Source organism: Lissotriton vulgaris, chromosome 2_2, assembly GCF_964263255.1.
Source record: "Lissotriton vulgaris chromosome 2_2, aLisVul1.2, whole genome shotgun sequence".
Lineage (NCBI taxonomy): Eukaryota > Metazoa > Chordata > Amphibia > Caudata > Salamandridae > Lissotriton > Lissotriton vulgaris.
Genome location: NC_141688.1, coordinates 281,693,875 through 281,716,598, shown reverse-complemented (window position 1 = coordinate 281,716,598; position 22,724 = coordinate 281,693,875). Strand labels below are relative to the sequence as shown.

General features: G+C 49.9%; 1 long non-coding RNA gene across 2 annotated transcripts in view; it reads right to left on the bottom strand.

The window, feature by feature from the left end:
- Window positions 1-12,081: 12,081 nt before the first annotated feature.
- LOC147729310 (uncharacterized) overlaps window positions 12,082-22,724 on the bottom strand; it is a 120,352-nt gene continuing 109,709 nt past the window's right edge. For both annotated transcript variants that reach the window (XR_015309210.1, XR_015309211.1), the window contains one exon: window positions 12,082-12,239. This is a non-coding gene — a long non-coding RNA (uncharacterized LOC147729310). The remainder of the gene's footprint in view (window positions 12,240-22,724) is intronic.

Sequence of the window (22,724 nt, the reverse complement as noted above, 5' to 3'; positions counted from 1 at the left end):
CTTTTCACAGGCAGACTGTCCCTAGTGTCCACCTCATGAGTAGTCTGACTTTGAGTCAGAGAAAACATATGTCTGAACTGACTGAGCACTTGTCTGCAATCAGTTTGCTGCTGATCAGTGAGGCTGCCTGTCAAGGCTACACCATCTACTGACCCCTCGTCAGGGTTCTGTGAGAGCAGGTCTAGGAGAGGGTTACTCTCTTCCTCCTGTCCCTCATCAGTAGCAATGAACAAGCCCATGTCTGCCCTGTCAACATATGGTTTCAGTCAGTTGACAGAAAGCCCCATATGGGGGCTCCTGTGAGTTCCAAGATCTACCAAATAGGTAACCTCTCGCTTCTGTTCAACAATAGTCTGGGGTCCACCACGAGTCTTGGAGAGCTGCTTGGGCTACAGGCTACAACACCCACACTTTCTGTCCTGGCTGGTAAACAGTCAGTACAGCCTTTTGGTCATGCCAGGCTTTCTGTAATTCCTGGCTAGCATCAAGGTATTTGGTTGCTTTTTCTTGTACTCAGCCATCCTGGAGCGGAGACCAAGTACATAGTTCACTATGTCCTGTTTAGGGGGTTTGAGAGGTAACTCCCATCCCTCCTTCACCAGAGACAAGGGGCCTCTTACATGACGCCCAAACAGAAGTTCAAAAGGGCTGTAGCCAACCCGCTTCGGAGGACCCTCCCTGCATGCAAATAAAAGGTACAGTAGCAGGGTGTCCCATCTCCGCCTAAGCTTTTCTGGGAGACCTTTGATCATACCCTTTAAGGTTTTGTTGAATCTTTCAACTAAATCATTGCATTGTGGGTGATAGGGGTGGTGAATTTGTAGTTCACTACACACTCCTTCCACATTGGGAATTGGTGGCCGGACACCCTTGGGAGTGCTCCTCCTCCTAAGGTGGTGGTGAAGAATTTAGGGGTTTGGATGGATTCTACCCTCAGTTTTCAGGACCATACTAAGAAGATTGCTGGCCCCTGCTTCAGTCTTTTACGAGGATTGAAACCCCTTTTAGGCTATTTTGATCCTTCTACTAGACAATTGATTGTCCAGGCAGCCATTTTGTCTAGGCTTGATTATGCCAACTCGCTCTTTTTGGGTGCAAATAAAGTCGAGATCATGCACCTACAGAGGGTCCAAAATGTTTCGGCTAGAGCCCTGTTAGGACTTCCGAAGAAGACGCCCCACCTCAGGTGCAATTCAGCACCTACATTAGCAGCCTGTAGCCAGGCGTATAGAATTTAAAGCTCTCTGCCTGGCTTTTAAAATCCTGAAACTCTCCTCCCCTAGTATTTTGACCAGCGTTCTGGTACCATATACACCTAATCGCCACTTGGGCTCTCTGGGATCTTGTCTTGCTGTTGTTCCACGGGTAAAACGTATGCGTGCTGGGGGACGCTCTTTCCGCTGTTTGGTGGCTAAATTGTAGAATTCCCTCCCCTTGCACATCCGCAGCCTGGAGAATTATTTGACATTTAGGAAGGCTATAAAAACTCATCCTTTTCCTGCGGCTTAGGCTCTAGTGTTTGGTCTGCCTGTAGTAAGCGCCGGGACGCCTATTTGCTGAGGCAGCTGTTGCGCTATACAAGTCGGACTAACATAACATAGCATTGCAGTCAAGTAACTAGACATAAAGTTTGCATTTCTGTCAGATACTGCCTCCTCTGGGAAACCCACTCTTGAGAACACTCCCAAGAGGGCTCTTGCCACCACAGGTGCTGTAGTGGTCCTAAGGGGTATAACTTCTGGGTACCTAGTGGCATGGTCCACCACCACTAGGATAAACCTGTGCCCAGATGCTGTCTGAGTATCCATTAGTCCAACAATATCAATCCCCACTCTTTCAAAGGGAACCCCCACCACAGGTAGTGGTATCAGGGGGGGCCTTTGTGGTGCCACCTGCTTTGCCACTGGCTTTACAGGTGACACAGGAGTGACAAAACTCTTTTGTGTATTCAGACATGTGGGGCCAGTGAAAGTGAGGGACAGTTCTGGCCCAGGTGTCCTGCTAAAGGAATATCATGGGCTAGTGTCAATAGGAAGCCCCTGAACTTCAGAGATAAAACCAACCTCCTGGCTGCACCAGGCTTGGGGTCTCTACTCTTTGAGTACAGGAGTCCATCATCCCAGTAAATCTTATGGGTGCCACTAGCATTCCCAGCAGCCCCAGCAGCAGCTTGCTGCCTGAGGGGTTCAAGAGAAGGGCAGCTCAGCTGCTCTTGACTCAGATCTGGCCTGGAAGGGCCCCCTGACCCCAAGAACTCAACCTGATCAGGCTCAAGCTCATCTGGGACAGTTCCTTCTTCAGGAGAACAATGAACTCCCTCAAAAGACTGATCATCACTCTGAGTCAGGGGGGAAGGCACTGCTTTAACCCCTACTGCTCATTTTCTTGGATGGTACCTGGTCCGTTATTTCAGAATCCAGGGCCTGTTCAGTTTTAGACTTTTTGACCTGTGACCTAGTCACAGCAAACACATGTGCGGAGATCCCTAACATTTCTGCATGGGACCTAAACTCCACTTCAGACCAGGCAGAAGTCTCTAAATCATTGCCAAGCAAGCATTCAACAGGGAGGTCTGCACTTACCACAACTTTCTTGAGGCCAGTTACCCCTCCCCAGGAGAAATTAACAACTGCCAGGGCATGGTTGGTCCTGACATTGCTAGCATTTGCCACTTGCTAAAGTTCCCCAAGTATGATTTGTCCAGGGTCCACAAGGACTTGTGTCACCATAGTGACCCTTGCTCCTGTGTCCCTTTAGGTCAAAGCCTCTTTTCCAATTATTAAAGGCAATTGTCTGTACTTGCCCAGGTTACTGGGACTCACAGAGAAGGGCATATCCATGCCTCCATCACAGACTAACACAGCCTGAGTAGGCCAGAGTCCATCTCTGTACCCTGGGTTAACCCTACTACACCCTTCTGCTGAGTACCACCACTTGAAGCTGAACTAGGGGGAACAGTTGCCTTAGGGGCAATGGTGGCTGGAGTTGCATCTTTCTTGGTGCAATCACTAGTCCAATGGCTATTCTGTTTACAGACTTTACACCATGGTTTCTTTTGGCCTTTCGTTTTAGAAGATTGGGAATCCCCACCAGTAGAACATTGTAGGGGGCCTTGGGAAGACTTCTGGTCTTTACCCTTCCCCCCACCCTTATTAGGATCTTGCTTCTTCTGGTCACCACCTTGGTTCTGTACCTTCTACTTCACACTGGTTCTGACCCATTTGTCTGCCTCCTATCCCAATTCTTGGGGAGAGGTCAGATCAAAGTCTACCAGGTGCTGATGCAACAGCTGATTTTGACAGTTATTAAGGATTTGCTCCATCGTGATACGGTCACTCTACTACCATCTAGCCCGGGACCAGGGTTCAATTCCCCGCCTCGGCGGGTCTTGGGCTCAAAAATTCCACAAACTTGATAATTCTCGCCTCGGTGCCTATTCCAATCATGGAGTCCCACTCTGCAACTCTGGGCAATATCTTGCTTAATCTCCACAATGGCCCCCACAACGCTAAGGATGCCTGGCCTCCACCTTGGGGGTGCCCAGGAGTGGACGCCTCACAGGGAAAGCCAGGATGGGTTCTACAGCGGTATTCGTACAAGCGCCTTGAGACCCTTGCGGGTTAGTAGTGCGCTATACAAGTATCAATTTTACTACCGCGCGGCCCCTGTGTGCCCGGATTCTGCTGCCTGCTTGGCCCACTTGCTGCCGCCTCTCCTTAGTGCCCCTGCTCTCCAGGCTTGCCCTCGCTCCCCAGGCTTGCCCAGGCTTGCCCTCGCTCTCCAGGCTTGCCCTCGCTCTCCCCCGCTCCGCTTTCCCGCTCTTTCCCACCCCCCCCTTTGCTCCCCGCCGCTGCTCTCCTGCGGCCCCGCCCCCTTCTCCTGTCTTCCGCTCCCCATTCGCCGCCCCGCTCCCGCCTCCCAGCTGCTCCTCCCTCCCACTTCGCCATAAATGGTGGGGACCGCGCGTACGCGCAGCGGCCACGCTCAGCGGGCGTGCCGAATGCGCGCGAAGGCGCACCAAAGGCAAGCCCGTCTACGCCTATCCGCGCCTGGACCACGCCCAGCGTCAGAACCCCTGGACCCCGCCAGAGCCAGCCAACCCGACTGAGCTACGACGCCGCCACCCTCCACGCACTCAACACCGGCCGACATCCAGCCTGCTACCAAGCTGCCCCGAAACGCACCCACGAAGCCTTCACCTGACACGCCTGCTACTTCACCTGCACTCGGTCCTGCACTGCGCCAGCCAAAACAGCCGCCAACAACAACCACCTCAAGTGCATCCTGCTCAACACCCGCTCCATCCCCAACGCCAGCGACAACGACATCATGCCTTCTCAAGATCTCTGCAACTCTCTGGCCACCTTTTTTCACAGTAAGATCGTCGACATACACGACAGCTTTGGTGCTCAGAACACGTACCCCACCACCGAACCTACACCCCCCACCACCACCATGTGCGCCTGGACTCAGTTCAGCATGGAAGATACCACCCACACGATGAACACCATCCACTCGGGCTCCCCAGCCAATCCCTGCCCACACCACATCTTCACCAAAGCCGACTCCATCATCGCACCCATACTTCGGGACATCATCAACAACTCCTTCATATCCGCCACCTTCCCGGAGAGCTGGAAGCACGCAGAAATCAGCGCCCTCCTAAAGAAACCCACCGCAGACCCCTCAGACCTCAAGAACTTCCGCCCCATCTCGCTCCTCCCCTTCCCTGCAAAAGTCATTGAGAAAACCGTCAACAAACAGCTGACAGCCCTCCTGGAGAGGAACGGCTCCCTCAACCCATCGCAGTCCACAGCACCGAGACCACCCTCATCGCGGCCCCCGACGACATCCAGACCCTGCTGGACAATGGAGAATCCGCCACCCTCATCCTGCTCGACCTTTCGGCTGCTTTCGACACTGTCTGCCACCACACCCTGACAACCCGCCTACGCCACGCCGGGACCCAATGAAAGGCCCTGGAATGGATCACCTCCTTCCTCTCCGACAGAACCCAAAGAGTCCGTCTGCCGCGCTTTCTTGCAGAAGCCACCAAGATCATCTGCGGCGCACCTCAAGGCTCTTCGCTCGGCCCCACCCTCTTCAACGTCTACATGAGCCCCCTCGCAGCCATCGCACGCAAGCACAACCTCAACATCATCTCCTACGCCGATGATACCCAACTTATCCTCTCCCTCACCAACGACCCAACCTCCGCCAGAGCCAGCTTCCAGGACGGAATGAAAGACATCGCAGACTGGATGAACCTCAGCCGCCTGAACCTGAACTCAGACAAGACGGAAGTCCTCATCCTCTGCCCATCCATCTCCGCCTGGGACGACTCCTGGTGGCCCCCTGCTCTAGGCCCCCCACACAAGTCCAATGACCACGCACGCAACCTGGGCTTCATCCTTGACTCCTCCCTCACGATGGCCAAGCAGGTTAACGCCGTTACCTCCTCCTGCTTCAACACTCTCCGCATGCTCCGTAATATCTTCCGCTGGATTCCCACTGGAACCAGAAAAACTGTCACCCAGGCCCTCGTCACCAGCCGTCTGGACTACGGGAACACCCTCTATGCTGGGTCCAACGCCAAACTACAGAAAAGACTCCAGCGCATCCAGAACGCCTCAGCACGACTCGTCTTGGACATCCCCAGACACAGCCACATCTCCGCCCACCTGAGGGACCTGCACTGGCTCCCCGTCAGCAAAAGGATCACGTTCAGACTCCTCACCCACGCACACAAGGCTCTCCACGACTTGGGCCCCGACTACCTCAACAACCGCCTCGCGTTCTACATGCCAACTCCGCCAGCCTCGCCCTCGCCACCGTCCCACGGATCCGCGGAACCACCACCGGAGGAAGATCCTTCACCTACCTGGCGGCCAAGACCTGGAACACCCTCCCCACCCACCTACGACTCACCCAGGACCATCTCTCCTTCAGGAAGCAACTCAAGACCTGGCTTTTCGAGCAGTAGCAGCCCCCCCTCCCTCCACAGCGCCTTGAGACATTAGCGGGTGAGTAGCACGCTTTACAAATACTCTTGATTGATTGATTGATTATACAGTCCTGAATAAACTCACACTTTACTGCCCAGCAACCAGCCCACTAGAGCCTTAGTAGCACAATCTACAAAGTCAACCCAGTCCTGAGTCTGTGTCTTTTGGGTATCTCTGAACTGTATTCTATACTGCTCAGTGGTTAGGCCAAACTCATCTATGAGAGCACTCTTCAGGACGTTGTAATCATCAGCATCCTCTTCTCTAACAGTGAGGAGCTTGTCTCTACCGTTGTCTGCAAAGGAGAGCCACAAGATTGCTGCCCACTTCTCCTGGGGGACCTTATGTACTTTGCAGGCTCTTTCCAGTGCAGTTATTCATTTGTGGATGTCACCCCCTCTCTGGTAGAAAGGGATAATCTTGTTTAACTTTCTATGGTCATAAGACCCATCCCTACCACTTGGGAAAATGCTGCCACCATGGGACTCTAGTCCCATCTTTTTTCTAGCTTTTTCAAGCTTTGGGGACTCCCTTTCTAAGGCTACTCTTTGTCTCCTTATCCTCAGCTGAGCTTCTTCAAGTCTCATCTGATGCTCTCTCTTCTCCTGGGAGGTGTCCCTCCTATGAGAAGAGACATAGGTCCCTCCAGATGTGTCAGAATAGCTAGATTCCACTGAAGGTGATCTTAGCCTTCTAGGTACACCCCCAACTCTTCATGGGGGTACAAAGGAGGGGCCCGCTGGGGCACCATCTCCATCTCCAGTAGGAGCTGGATTGTCCAGGCCTAGGTCATTGTCACCTGCCTGGTCAGCATCAGAGTCTGAATCCTGTGGGATTGGACCACTGGGGTCTTCCTCATCTGCTGCTTCCACCCCACTGCCTACCCTTTCAGGCTCTGTAGCCTTATAAAGGTAATCTAACTGTAATACCTCTCTGAGGCATTGGGTGGTGGCACCTTTGCCAGTCTTCAGTTTTCTCATAGTACACAGCCCTTAACTCAGAGAAAGGGAATGTGTCATACTTAGATGTCTGTAATTTACTGACATCTGGCATGGACACACTAGGTCCTTGCACTGAAGACATAACCAGTGAGGTGTTAACCAGCAGTCTTTATAGTTTTAATGTCATTATTTGTTTACTCACCAGTTTTATTCTTTCTTACTGTAATGATTTTAATTAATCGAACAGTTGATAAATTCACTTCGCATTGAGGTGTGGTGTATACACCACCTACTCTAGTTGTTTACCTACTAAACTCTCTTGAGGTGTAGAAAGGGTGTGCTTAAGTTCAGTAGAACGTACTGTATTTAAGCTTGAATTATATGTACCTCTGGTACCTTTAGTGGTTTTCAAATGATCAATCACTTGAGATTATCTGGCAAAACAATGGCAAGCTGGAATCCCACACGCTGCACACCAATGTGAGAAGTTGGCCTGACATGTGCTGTCCACTATTCTAGTGGGCACCTTGCACCAGTCCAAACGACCCTTATTGATGGTAGGTTTAAAGACAACCTATATAGAAAGCTATCCTAGTGGTAGCTGTGGAGAGCAGCCTTCAGGCTAAGTCTCGAAGGAATGTAAAGCAGCTTGTTTTACCAGTCTATAATCTCATGAATTACCATATGGAAGGAGAACTATACCAGGTATATATATATAAAATATATGTATTTATTCTAAACACATCCCTCTAGTCTATTTATGAGGCTATTGGCAAAAGTACATAAAGTAAACTTATTTAGCACACAGTAAATTGGCACAATTTACTTTGAGCCCTAGGGGCATACCAAACCATATATTAAGAAAGTGGTATAAAAACCACGACTGTCACAGATACAAGGCCTAGAGCCTTTAGAACCGCTGGGGCCACCAGGAACCACCTAAGGTAGTGACATAGGGGACCCATGGGGGACGCGTGCAGTTTCTAAACATAGCTGCGAATCACCATTAACGTCTACGGGGAAAGTTGTGGTTGGAAAATTACAGATTAAGGACACTTTAGAACTAGGAGGTTCTAGAGTCACCACCCATGGGAGCACCGGAGCACCGGAGTACCGGAGTACTTGAGTTACCTCACCTAGGGAACTGGGTGCATAGGTGTCTTTTCGTGTCAGGATTTGTCGTCGATATCAATGGAGGGCTGCTGCAGAATGCTGATGGTGTCCAAGTGGAAAGTGTCCTGGTGGATCCAAGCCTGGATCAGAGTAGTAAAGAACCTGAAAGCAGAGGGGACAGAGTCTGGGTCACTAGCCAGTGACCGGGAAGGCAATGAGCAGATGCCCACCGGTGTTGGGTGATTTCAGGTGAAGCTTGACTCTTCAGCCACGAGGACCAGGAGACATCGATGACAACCAGGAGCTGGATTCGAGCTGTCCCACAAAGGATGTCGAGTGCAGCAGTGTCGGTATCCGGATTAGACCCAACAAGCCTTGGCAACAGCAACCCACGCAGAAGCAAAGATTGGCTTCAGTGCAGACCAGCAAGGCCTGAGGGACTCACCTTTGGAGGGGAGTCAGGGCACGTCTGGAGCAACCGGGAAAACCCAAGAAACAGAAGAGTTACCTTCAAAGGGACCCATCAGTCAACAGACTTGGGATCGCAAAGATCCTCAAGTGGAAATGCAAGAAGCAGGCCCACAGAACACTTGTGGAGTCTTCAGTGCAGATGATGCTCGGGGCTTGGGCTACATGTAACCTAAAGCACAACTTCAGAAAAGCTTGTGAAGTCAATGCACTTAGAAAATGTGCACGGTGTCAGGAATTCCGGTTCCACGTCACTTGCTGCGGGTCTCAGGGCTGCTGGTACTTCGGGATCCGGCGGGAGTGTAGAAGATGCAGACCGGCAATTGCTTCGTTGGTGCCTGTTTGAACAGGGGAGTCACTCCTTGACCCCAAGAGAGATTCTTCCGTCTTCTAGTTGAAATAGAATGTCAAAGTTCCAGGATATATGTTGCAGAGTTTCATCTAAGGACTGGGTTCCCATACTTATACTGAGTAAGGGCGTTGGTCATACTCTAGGGACCCACCTATGGGAGGATCCAGGGAGGGGGGTGCTTAGACCCCTTTCTCTTTGTTTGAGCACCCCTGCAATCGGTTTGAACTGAGGTATGCACAGGCACACCAAGTGTGCCCCCAGCACTGTCTGAAAAGCATTCTATGAATGCACCCACCCAACCACAATACACTAAAGCCTGTCTGGGAGGTGGTTACAGCTTTCTGTAACAGGAAACCTATTGTCCAGACCTCTCATGCCAGAGTTTCATCCAGCAGCAGGAGGTCAGTCTCGTGTCTGTGGCTGCAGCATCCATTTTGTGATGCTGGGGCTCTTTTAAACTATTACCGATTAGGTAGTGTGTACATGTCTTTTCCCTCTAGAAGGGTGGAATTCTACAACTCGGCGCCAGGACTGGCGGGGGGTGGTAGGATCCCAAAGTTTTTGACACCAAACACGACATGTTTCCATGCAGCCATTTCAAAGTTACCATTTACCTCAAGGGTATAATGCACTTAAGAGTATATGGTCTGTCTGCATCACAGAACAGCATCATAAAATAGATTACGAACACTGCAGAGGGGTCCTGCTCATGCATGGGCACCCTCTCACACAAAACCAAGCACTCTGCATTCAGGATTGATAAGGCCTGCCATAGGAGTGACTTATGGTTGTATATGTGTCAGTGATTAAAGGTAGATATAGGTAACCTATATCATAGTAAGGGGTGCATGCACCACCTTACCCAGGCTGCAGTAGCAGACATGTGGTGCCATTTTGGAAGGCTTCCCAGGGGTGGCATAATAGATGCTTCAGCCCCTGGCCTCTGGGAAACCTATTCCTATAGTACCTAAGGTACCATATACTAGGGACTCACAAGGGTAACCCAGTAACCAATCTGGAGTGTACCTAAAGTACATGCAATCAATTTAGAGAGAAAGCAGCAAGGCTAGGATAGCAGGGCCCCAGCCAGACTAAAGTCGAAAAACAGTGAAACACCAGCAACAAGTGGGGGTAATCATAGTAAGCAGATCCTACTCTCCTACATTCAGCACCTTCATTTGGTAGTATTATAGTTAGGTGAATCTACTCCTGAAAACATAGGTCCTGAAGAATTGCTGTTTGACCCGTTAGGGGCTGCAGGCAAGAAACATGTAGACCGCATATACACACCAGACCCTGTAAGATCATCAAATCCAGACAGGGCTCACATATTTTAGCTAGGTCAGTACACCCCCTGAATAAAATTGATTCTATAGGGCAGTACACAACCTATTTTAACTCACAGCTCTCACTCACACCACTACCTTGACCACTCACCCTCACTCACCACACGGCTGTCTCTAAAAGATCTCCGGCAAAGAGCCTCTCTGCGGGAACCCGCCAGGCATTGCAGCGCCGGCCCGACGAGGAGCACACCCCAAATGATGAAGCATGACATCCTTCGGGGTGCGTGAGGGCAATCAATAAGAGACCTGTTCACCTCCCCCCCACCCTAGTTTCTCCCCCCAGGAACTGTACATTTCTTTGATTTACTTAATGCTTAGGAGCATTGTGCAGGACCTCATCAAAAGCTCCTGGTTCCCCCTTTGTTAAAAGTACTTGGTCAAAGGCGGCCTGCTTACACTGATAGACAGGTCCGGCTCTGCAGAGAAAAGAGCCGTGGCCTTGGTCGAGCCTCGCCAAAGGAGGTCTGCCTTCATTCATGGAGAGGCACGGTTGAGCGGGATAAGGAGCAACAGCTTTGATTAAAGGAGGCCTGCCTCCACTGATAGCGAGGTACGGCTGAGGGGGGTAAGGCTTGTAGCTTCCACTGTAGGAGGCCTTTTTCTGTGATGGGGGCAAAGTTTAGTGGGGTAAGGGATCAGGGGATAAAGGGACAATAGTTTGGGTTCATAGCTTCTGTGGCAATCACCCAACTCCACGCTTGTAGTTCATCTTCCCTTCCTCAGCCCCCACCAGGTGACTGTTGTACACCACTTGAACTCAGATTTGCATATCTCACAGAAATTGAAAAGACCTAGAGCCACCTTAGAGATGGGCCCGTGGGTGTGCCTATCTGTTAGTCCAATGTTATTCTATGGAGAGATAAGGCAGCCTTACGGGATTAGTTTGTGGAAACGCAAAATTACTGCAAAAGGCCTTAAAATGTATTTTTTAGGCATTTAGGGGCCGATTAGGATTGCAATGAATCCGCATCCTCTGGGCCGGCGGAAGCCACCGCCGGCCCGGTGGATGCGAATTCACTGCTGCGGTGATTGCAAAGACCCCCCGCCAGATTAGGATGGCAAGGGGGTCATCTGCGGACGGGAAGCCCGTCTGCCGCTTTTCCGCTGCGGTCCCACGGCGGAAAAGCTCTAATATGGTGGAGGTGTCTATCAGACACCGCCAGCCATATTAGGATGCATGCGGAAACATGCTTTTCCACGGATGGTTTTCCGCCGTGGAAAAGCATGGGGTCTTTGGTGTTTGGGGGCCCGTTGCGAGCCCCCAGGGTGTCCGGGGGTGTGGGGTGCACATGGGGGGTACCTATGGTACCTCCCAGCATTTACATGCACAAAGCGGCAGGCCCTGCGCGGTGCCTGCCGCTTTGTGCATGTAAATGTTAAACATGCATTTTTAACCTTGCGGCGGGTGCTGCTTCAAGCAGCACCCGCCGCAAGGTTAAAGATACAGGATGCGACCGCCAGGGTGGCGGTCACATCCTAATTGCACCGGAGGGACCGCCGCTGCCCCTGTGGACGGTCCCTCCACCTCGGGGGTGGCGGACGGGCGCCATCCTAATAGGCCCCTTAGTGTATAGGCGTTTGCGCCATTCACGGCGAGCATATTGTGTAGTATATATTTTCTAAGGGGTCTTGGTTCAGCCTCCTTCTGCCACTCAGCCCGGCACTTCAGCCATAGGCTTGAGATATGCCAATCACAAACTACAGGAGTAATTTTGTCACCTTCTTTCTATTGGCTGATTGAGCGTATACTAGTTAATATGAAGGATGTGAAGGCGATGATTATGCATATCTTTCCTCACTCTTTATTACTAGCAAGTTGTTTAAAGGTAAAAATAAAACAACACCTTCACAATACTACAACTCCCATGAACCATAGGGAGCAACCATGGTAACCAATAGTCCAATCCAATAACAGTCCAACAGTCTATAAATCACATCATGTAACGTAGTCCTTCCTCATCTTTACTGACGGAAGTTAAGGCCGTTGTCCTTCATTCCGTCTTTGATTCTGAGCCTAAGAGGATACGGGGAGAAAGTGTTAGAGTTCCCCAAATATACACCAAAAAATCAGGTATGGGTAACATGTTACAGTTTTATAATGTATATAAGAACATACCTACAGTAATCACAACAGTAGTTAAGTAACTTCTACAAACAAAGTATTGTAGTCAAAAAACATTTACATATTGCAACAGATGCCATATAAATGGAAAGCATTGCATTTGATGTCATAATATCAGGTATTACATTTGTAGTTTTTTACATGACATGTCCGAAATAAACAAACATACAGACTACCATGCTACCGCATCCCGCATCCAGTAACAGTAATTCTGTGTATTCTTAGTGCAGACAATCCAGCGGGCTATTTTGTAAATATTTAACCAGATATGTCCAGTAGTCTCGTGGGCGTGATCCTGCTGGTAGTTCCTCTTCGTAAGTGGTGAGCGTGTCATGATAGTAGGCCATGTCACGAAGCCATTGGCGAGTTGTAGTTGTGTTTTTTTACTATCCCAACATAGTGAGACTCTACGCTTAGCTAGAAGCAAGGCAATCATACAGAACTTGCGTTTTGAAGCCCGAACATTGTATAATAGCCCCAGAATACATGTGCGGCTTGAGCAAAGAATCGACACTCCTACCATGTCACTCAGTTTTTGTGTAACTTTTTCACAATAGTCCTGTATTAGCAAACAGCTCCATGCAAGATGCAGAAAGTCTGCAGTGTCAATTCCACACCGTTTACACCTCACATCTGGACGAAGACCATATTTGTGGAGCCTAGCCGGTGTGTAGTAAGTTTGGTGCAGATATTTGTAATGTAGTATTCTTAAATTACCGTTAGGCGTCAACATTTCTGTGAGAGAACAAGTTACTTTCCACTCCTCCTCCATGAGAGGAGTGTCGAGCGCCTCATTCCACCTCGTCCATGCCTTGTGTGGCATGTCAGCTATTTCCTCTTGGATTGTGGTGTACAGTCGCGATATTAGTCGTTTATTACTAGAAGAGGTTATGATCAGTTGAAGTGCTTGCAAATGCAGGCATTCCGCCGGGTATGTAGGGTAGTGTTGTTTGATCGCCCCTTGGAGTCTGTGATATGTAAAATGGAAGAGCAAAGTTTGGTTACTGACATAATCCAAATCCTTTAGTTGCTGAAACATCCCATTGTGATAAAGATCACCCATCATGTCAATCCCTACTTGCCGTAACAGTCCCATTCCCACCTCTTCTTGTGTTACAGATAAACTTGGGTGGTGATGCAATTGAATACAGAGGCATACAATGGTCATTTATGGTCAATCTACCTATTTAACGCCATGCGGCGTTGGTCGTGTCCACCGTGTTTATATCTTTGGCGTGTAATGGGGTATGTGGTGGGTTATTATTGCAGTCAATGGGACAGGTAACGAAGGAGGTCGCTCCCCTCATTGCTCCTCAGCCTTAACCTGGTATCGTAGCGCTACTCGCGCTGCTTCTGCTGAACTCGTTTTTGATTACGCTGCTCTGCCATCAACTTATTGAAAGACTGCGCATTGTTTGCTGATTGATTGGACATTGCTGCCGCCTCTGCCTTAGATTCCATTGCCCCGCTGTGCCGCTAGACTGCTGATTAATTATTTAATAATTTGACATTGCTGCCTGTGCCTGCTTGCAAAATCGCGCCTGATTGTACCGATATCAGTGGTGTTGTTGTGACCTCCATTACCTGTACCTGTACCCCTAGCTCGTCCCGGCCGCCTTTTGGCTTGCAGCCATTTTGTTGTTGTTGTTGTGACCCCCAGCCCGGCTCTCCGCCCCGCTCCCCGCCTCCCAGCTGATCCTCCCTCGCCCCTCCCCCTCCCACTATCCACATATCACTGATGCTTTTGCGCGCAGCGTTCACGCGCTGCGAGAGCGCCCCATGCGCGCCGAAGGTGCGCCAAAGGTAAGCCCGTCTGCGCTCGTCCGCGCCTGGACCGCGCCCAGCGCCAGACCCCCTGGCTCCCGCAAAACCCACTCCACCCACATAACGTATGACGCCACTGCCCTCTTTGCCCTTAACCCCGGACGCACACCACAATGCTGCGAAGCTGCCCCAGGACACACCCATGGTCCATTCGCCTGCCACTCCTGCAAGTTCGCCTGCACCAGGACCCACACCAAATTCACTACCTCCAAACACAGCCCCAACTCCAACCACGTGAAGTGCATCCTGCTGAACACCCGCTCGGTCCACAGACACGCCACTGAACTCTGGGACCTACTCGACACTGCATCGCGGGACGTCGCCTTCCTTACAGAAACCTGGATGAACGCTTCATCAGCGCCCGACATCGCCATAGCCATCCCGGACGCTTACAAGATCATCCGAAAAGACCGCACCAACCAAACAGGAGGAGGCATCGCCATCGTCCATAAGAACACCATCCGAATTACGACCAGCTCTGACGATAACCTTGCGACCGCCGAACACCTTCATTTCCAGATCCACACCGACCCCAAGACCACACTTAGAGGCACCCTCATCTATAGACCACCAGGAACCCGCACACAATTCAAAGAAGACATCACCGACTTCATCAGCCCACATGCCCTCACCTCCGAGAACTACATTTTACTGGGAGACCTCAACTTCCACCTGGAAAAGAAAAACGACAGCAACACCGCCACCCTTCTGGACAACCTGGCCAATCTCGGACTCAAACAACTTGTTGACACCCCTACCCACCTTGCCGGACACACGCTCGACCCTATCTTCACCTCCAGCAAACACATCTCCTTCGATCACACCACAGCTCTCCATTGGACAGACCATAACTGCGTTCACTTCAGCTACAAAAAGACCACGACCCACAACCCCCCTCAACCTATTCCTCGAAGAAACTGGAACAAAATCACCACTGACCAACTCTTCACATCACTAAACCAAAACCCTCCTGCCACATCATCGGACCCAAACCAAGCTGCCACCAAACTCACACAATGGATCACCCACAGCCCTGACGTATTAGCCCCCTTGAAAAATCATCAGATCAAACAAGGTAGCAAAAAGGCCCCCTGGTTCAACGATGACCTTAAGAAATCCAAGAAGTTATGTCGTACCCTCGAGAAAACCTGGAGAAAAAACCCAACCTCTGACAACCTGACCACCTTCAAGGATGCCACCCGCAAACACCACCAATTGATCCGATCCACCAAGAAATCAGCATTCAAAGATCGACTCGACAACAACGCCCATAACAGCAAGGAACTATTCAACATCGTCAAAGAATTCACCAACCCCACCGCCGGCACCAACGACATCACTCCCTCCCAAGACCTCTGCGACTCTTTATCCTCTTTCTTCCACAACAAAATCGCTGACATACATAACAGCTTTGAAAACCAGTCCGATGAACAGCCCACTCCACCCACCTCCGAACCTAAACAGCACTCTCACAACCTTTCCGCCTGGAACCCAATCACCACTGAAGACACCATCCACCTGATGAACTCCATTCACTCAGGATCGCCAACCGACCCATGTCCCCACCACATCTTCAAAAAAGCAGACTCCATCATCGCACCCCATCTCCGCGATGTCATCAACTGCTCCTTCAACTTCGCTACCTTCCCGGAAAGCTGGAAACATGCCGAACTCAGCTCCCTTCTGAAGAAACCCACAGCTGACCCCTCTGAACTTAAGAACTACCGCCCCATCTCACTCCTCCCATTCCCTGCCAAAGTCATTGAGAAAGCCGTTAATAGTCAGCTCGCCGCCTTCCTGGAATCCAACAATTCCCTCGACGCTTCACAGTCCGGCTTCCGAGCCAAACACAGCACCGAAACCGCCCTCATCGCAGCTACAGACGACATCCGAACACTACTGGACAACAGAGAAACAGTTGCCCTCATCCTACTTGACCTCTCCGCCGCCTTCGACACAGTATGTCATAGCACTCTCATACAACGCCTCAACAACGTGGGAATACAAGGAAAAGCTTTGGATTGGATCATCTCGTTCCTCGCTAGAAGAACCCAGAGAGTCCACCTTCCCCCATTCAAATCAGGGGTCACCGAAGTCATCTGTGGTGTACCACAAGGATCTTCACTCAGCCCCACCCTCTTCAACGTATATGAGTCCCCTCGTATCCATCGCGTGCCAACACAACCTCAACATCATCTCCTACGCAGACGACACCCAGCTGATCCTCTCGCTCACCAAAGACCCTAACACCGCCAAAACCAATCTACACGAAGGAATGAAAGAAGTAGCCGAATGGATGAAGAACAGCCGTTTAAAACTTAACTCAGACAAAACGGAAGTCCTCATCTTAGGATCATCCCCCTCTGCCTGGGAAGACTCATGGTGGCCACCGGCCCTGGGTACAGCACCTATATCTACAGATCATACACGAAACCTGGGCTTCATCCTAGACTCCTCCCTCTCGATGGCCAGACAAGTCAATGCCGTCTCATCTTCATGCTTCAACATCCTACGCATGCTCAAAAAAATCTTCCGCTGGATCCCCACCGAAACAAGAAAGACAGTCACCCACGCACTGGTCACCAGCCGACTAGATTATGGAAATACCCTCTACGCCGGGACCACAGCCAAACTACAGAAAAAACTACAACTAATCCAAAACGCCTCAGCCAGACTTATACTGGACATTCCCCGTCACGCTCACATTTCGGGTCACCTGAAGGATCTCCACTGGCTCCCTGTCAACAAGAGAATAACGTTCCGTCTCCTCACCCACGCACACAAGGCCCTCTACGACCTAGGACCCGAATGCCTCAACACACGACTGTCCTTCTACACACCCACCCGCCAACTACGATCACCCAATCAAGCCCTGGCCGCAATTCTGCGCATCCAAAGATCCACCATGGGAGGAAGATCCTTCTCCTACTTAGCGGCCAAATCCTGGAATTCTCTCCCCACTCACCTCCGTCTTACACAGAATCACCTCTCCTTCAGAAAGCAACTAAAAACCTGGCTATTCGATAAGTAATGCACCCACCCTCCCTCTAGCGCCTTAAGACCCTCTGGGTTAGTAGTGCGCTATACAAATTCCTGAACTTGAACTTGAACATGCGTGAGGTAGGGGGTTGGATGATACAAGTGGTGTGCGCACTGCGTTTGTGCACATAAATAATAGAAAAGGAAGTCAGGGACCTTAAAGCCACCTCGGGAATATGGCAGGGTTAGAGCTCGTAATTCATTTCTGGCTTGCTCGCCTGCCCAGATAAGTTTGGTCAGTAATGATGATAGTTGACAGAAGACTTCTGATGGTGGCGTAATGGGGATGTTGTTAAAAAGATATAGGAATTTCGGCAGAACCACCATTTTTACTATAGCTAACCTGTCGGCCAAGGATAGGGGTAATTGGATCCAGCGATCAATTTTATTAGTTATAGTACTTATTGCTCGACCATAGTTTGTACGGATGACCATTTCTGGGTCCCGATGGTACCATACTCCTAAGTACCTCACTGGATCGGATTGCCACTCCAGAGGAAATTATGTGGTGTGCGGGTGCGTGGAATCTGTAAGGGGTATAACAATAGATTTGTCCCAATTAATTTGGAGACCAGAATGTCTCCCGAATTTGATATATTCCCTTAACAGGGGGGCTAAATGAATTTCCGGGTCATGCACGTATAATAACATATCATCTGCGTACATGGAGATATGTAAAGGTCGGTGTGGGAATTGCAAAGCAGAATAGTGATGACCCTGTCTGATCTTGCAAGCTAAAGGTTCGAGCGCCAGCGCAAATAACAATGGGGATAATGGACATCCTTGCCTTGTCCCACGTGATATGGTTATACAGTCCGAGATATAATTATTAATGGGGCTACGGGCCACGGGCTTGGTGTATAGCAACTGAACCCATTGTAGAAATACAGGGGGAAACCCATCCTTTTAAGTACTGTCATGAGATAGGGCCATTCTATTGAATCGAAGGCCTTGGCCGCAACCAACATAAGTAGATAGTGAGACAGTGAAAACAATGTCCGGGTATTGTGTGCTGTTGACCTAGTCGGTATGAATTCCGACTGGTCCGGTAGGACCAGGTTGGTCATAAGGGGCTGCAGTCTTACTGCCAGCAGTTTGGCCTGTATTTTAGAGTCCACATTTATGAGCGACAGTGGCCTATAGGATTCACAGTATTCGTGGTTCTTCGCAGGTTTTAGGAGGGTGACCAATACAGCTTCACTTAAGGATGGAGGGAGAATCGCTTTGTCGAATGCATCACCGTACATAGCAACCAGGTGAGGTGCCAGTAAATCTGCAAAGGTCTTGTAAAACTCACAAGTGAACCCGTCCGGGCCTAGAGCCTTCCCATTAGGAAGTTATTTAATAATTTCTGTAACTTCTGCTACCGTGATTGATAAGGAGAGATACTCCCTTCGTGTATCCGAGAGCCAGGCGATGGCCACATCCTCTAGATACTTCATAATCTCTACTGAGGGCGCAGTGTTACATGATTCATATAATGCACCATATGTTTTCATGAATTCTTGCAATATACCTTGTGTGGTGGTCTGCATTTCCCCGGTTTCGCCTCGAACCTACAAGACAGTTTGTGGGGCACTGCCTTCACAGATTTTAGATGCCAACATACTCCCAGGTCTGCCGCACTCGCCGAAGAAGTCCGAAATGGCCGTGGTAATCGTGTCTATATATACTGAGTCAGATAATGCTTTCGCATTGAAACACCAGCTACACCAGGTGGTGTGTTATACGGTATCGTAACAGACAGAAGTACGGGGTAATGATCTGACATTGTCCGTGGGAGGTGTTTGATAGTGTTAGTCCAGAGAAGGGATTCTTTTGTACCTAACCAATAATCAATTCGGGATCAGCTATTATGCGCCACAGATGTGTGTGTTGGTTCCCTACATGTTGGATGTGGAGTCTGCCAAATGTCATGCAACTGCAGTTCAGACATAAGGTCAATCATTTTGGACATAGCTTTCCGGTGCGGTTCTGTAGTAGAGCCCGATCTGTCGAGACTTTCACTCAATACTAAATTAAAGTCCCCTTCCCATAGCAATGTTCTATCTGCCACATTATGTAGTTTCTGCCATACCTCATGATAAAAATTGGGGGCATCCACGTTCAGACCGTATGTGTTTATAAGTACAATCCTCTGCCCGCGAAGTATGCCTACAACAATGATGTACCTGCCCAGTGGGTCTGCAATTTTAGAGTCAACAGAGAAATTCGTACCCTTTTTGATCAAAATGGTAACCCCCCTGGAATATGAGGAATACGTTGAACTGTGAACAGCTTCAGCCCATTTGTGACCCAATTTGCAACCAGAACGTGGGGCAATGTGTGTTTCCTGGAGCAGTGCAATATCAATATGCAGGGGATCAAAATAAGGAAACATGTCAAATGTTTTTAGGATTATTAAGTCCCCATACATTCCAGGTGATGAAATTTAGAGACGCAGGTCTCAATTTATTGTGAACCATGGCACCACTGAAGTAACATATCCCAGCACAACATAGTAGTCAAGAACTTCACCACCATATTGAAAAATAGCAGGTTGTGAGTAGCATCTGTCATGTATTGTATAGCACATGTATCATGGAGTGCGGCGTTGCATCTCAAGCACTTCGGTCTGCAGAACAATTTCCTACCCTCACCCTCCCACCCACCACCCACTTTAGCATGCCAAAGACAAATATCCTCATAAAACCCCAAACAAACCATGAACAATCTGGGGAACCCCCGCATGAAGGTCCGCAATGGGCACACAACACCATCCACAGTAGTGGATGTGGTCAGGTTGACAATATGAATGCAGTACAATTTTAATCAAACGTAAATGAAAAGACTTGGCTATAGTTCAAACAAAATGCGGAAAAGCACATATTATGACCGCAGACGGCCCTCTCCATATGCTTACTGCTACAATTACGTCAGTTAGGTCCCATATGGTCCAACAACTTAAGACAGGGCTGCTCAATACCCACAGGCAGCCACTCTACGTCTCTGGCAATAAGCCCGCAACTCATACCAAGGTTAGCCCCTTCAGTTGTCGCTCCCTTTCAATCGTGAATTGAGTCCCAAACCATCCTGAATCAAGTCAGTTCGCAAAAACATATACTTGGCATAACGGGAGTACGACCTATACCTCAAAGTGGGTCAGAGTCACAGTCAACAATAATTTCAACCCCAGGTCTCCAGTCATGCAGGGACATCACCACCTCACATTTCACCTGATATCTTGTGTTTCTCTCCATAGATGGAAGAAACACCGGAGCAATGAGACCCATGAGTTAGAGTCAGGGAAGGCTCCCCTTCAACAGCATATGATGGACCACTGGGAAGGAAGGACAGCACCATACTGGCGTTACGATATGGTTGGTCCATTAAGCCGTGGTAGGCAGGCATTTGAAAACAGTTATGGTCGCATGGACCTAAGCCTACCGCAAGAGTGGATGTGGAAGGAATCCCTCACTGCCATGATGCCACTCAGGAGGTTCTGCAGTCAAAACAAATACAGGGACATAGGATCAATCCCCAGGTCGCTGTCCTGCCGGGGTGCGCTGGTTCCCTCTGCTACCCAGCGCTAAGGTACCAGCGTGCTGCAAGAGCTCTGGAACACTGCTGTTTCCACCCCTCTACAGGACCAGTGGGATGGCAGTGCAGCACAGATCCAAATTGCGATGCATAGTTTTCACTTTTCAGTTTCATTGCCATAAAGTGTTGGCTAATCCTGCCGGGTCCTCTCTGTCCATTCAAACCATGTACTATGTTGATATCCTATTCAGATTCCTGGGGCTGCTCAACGCGCTTATGGTCCCTGCGTTTTGAGGTTAACTGCTTGATGAAGTCCTGACCGGCTTTCGAGGTCTGTAGGATTGTCGATCGTCCTTCCCACGTTACCTTCAGCCTAGCGGGATAAAGCATTGCATATTCCACGTTGAGCTCACGCAGTTTTGATTTGGCCTGGGCAAATTCTCTGCGAGCCTGTTGGACCGCGATAGTAAAATCAGGGTAGAATTCCAGCTCATTACCCTGATATGTTACCTGCTGCTTCTCCCTGGCCAGCCTTAGTGCAGTATCTCTGTCCCTATAGTTTAATATTCGAGCGATAATGGGACGAGGGGCTGCCCCTGGAGGCGGACGCGGTGCAAGGGACCGATGTGCACATTCCACAATGAGGACTGCTGAGAAGTATTCTTCCCCAAAGACGGACCTGAGCATCTCCTCCACATACGTCGCCTGCGATTCAGATATTATTCTGGCACGATCTGGTTTCTAAGTCCTCAGCTTACTTTTTATAACATCTAGCACCTTTTCCATGCCAGTGCATTTGCTGGTTGTGGCATGTGCCTCATACTCTACTGCCGCAATGCGGGTTTCCACGTTGTCCAGTCGCTCTCCTTGTTTATCCAATTTTGCAGCCATACTGTCCACTCGCTGGGTGAGGTGGTCCAACTTCCCATTGATGTCCTGAAAGCTTGACTGAATCGATTTAAGGACAGCTTCCATCGCTCCACCAGCTGGAGAGTCTGCCTACAACTCAGTATCCGAGTGAGATGCCGCACCTTTTGTGTGCTTTTTTTCGATTCAATTGTGAGTTTGGGCTGCTGTTTATCCGGTTTGCCCATGTTGTTGCTGTTTGCTGCAGTCTAATATAGGACAGTCGCCAACTTATAGTGTACCTTTCAAACAATAGCTGTATAGCAGGGGGCCTGAATCAACCCCTTGAGGCTCCACGTTATGATGAGGGCTGCTCAATTGCACATGTGATAATGGCAGAGAGAGAGGCACAGTGAGATACGCTGAAATAGTTAAGGAATTTAGGGGTCTCCAGAGATCAACCCAGCGATATCCTAAAACGGCGGCATAGCGTTGTTAGGGACAGGGGGGTGCAAAACCGCCTTCCACGTCTACGTCCTGCACTGGAATAGTCCCCCCTCGTCCATTTGCCCCAGGGGTGAACAGCTGCGTGGATATAGCATCACAGGTGGCAACAGACGTAGTTCACTTAAGCGGATACAGCGTAGTTATCAGCTATCATGAGGACTCTGCCCCAGCTGTCGCCTCCATTTTGTGCTTGGGTGATGTCAAGAAAATGGCGCTTTAAGGTGACATTGCGCTATTGTATTTCTAATATTCCTGCCTTTTGTAGTTAAATGAATGAAGATGTAGCATGGATGTGTCAGAGCGCTCATTGTGCTCCACAGTAGTGCCTCAGCTTGTCATCCACAACTCTTCCTAATGCCGGGTGCCACCATTTTGTGTATGGGGGATATGCGCTGGAGCTCTGACTATCCCCTCGGCTGCGCTGCTGCACCGCTATTGCCCCCCTGCCGTGTTGGTGAAAGCGGCAGTCCGCTATGTCAGATCGCTTCACTCCGAGCCCGGTGCTCCCGCCCTCCTCCGCTTACCGCAACAGTGCCTCCGCTCGTCCTGGCACCTGAAAGATTATCGCCAGTCAGTCCTCCTCATTAACGGTGCACATGGGGTGACACCGTCGTTCAGGTGCTAGTCGGGGTTGAGGTGGAC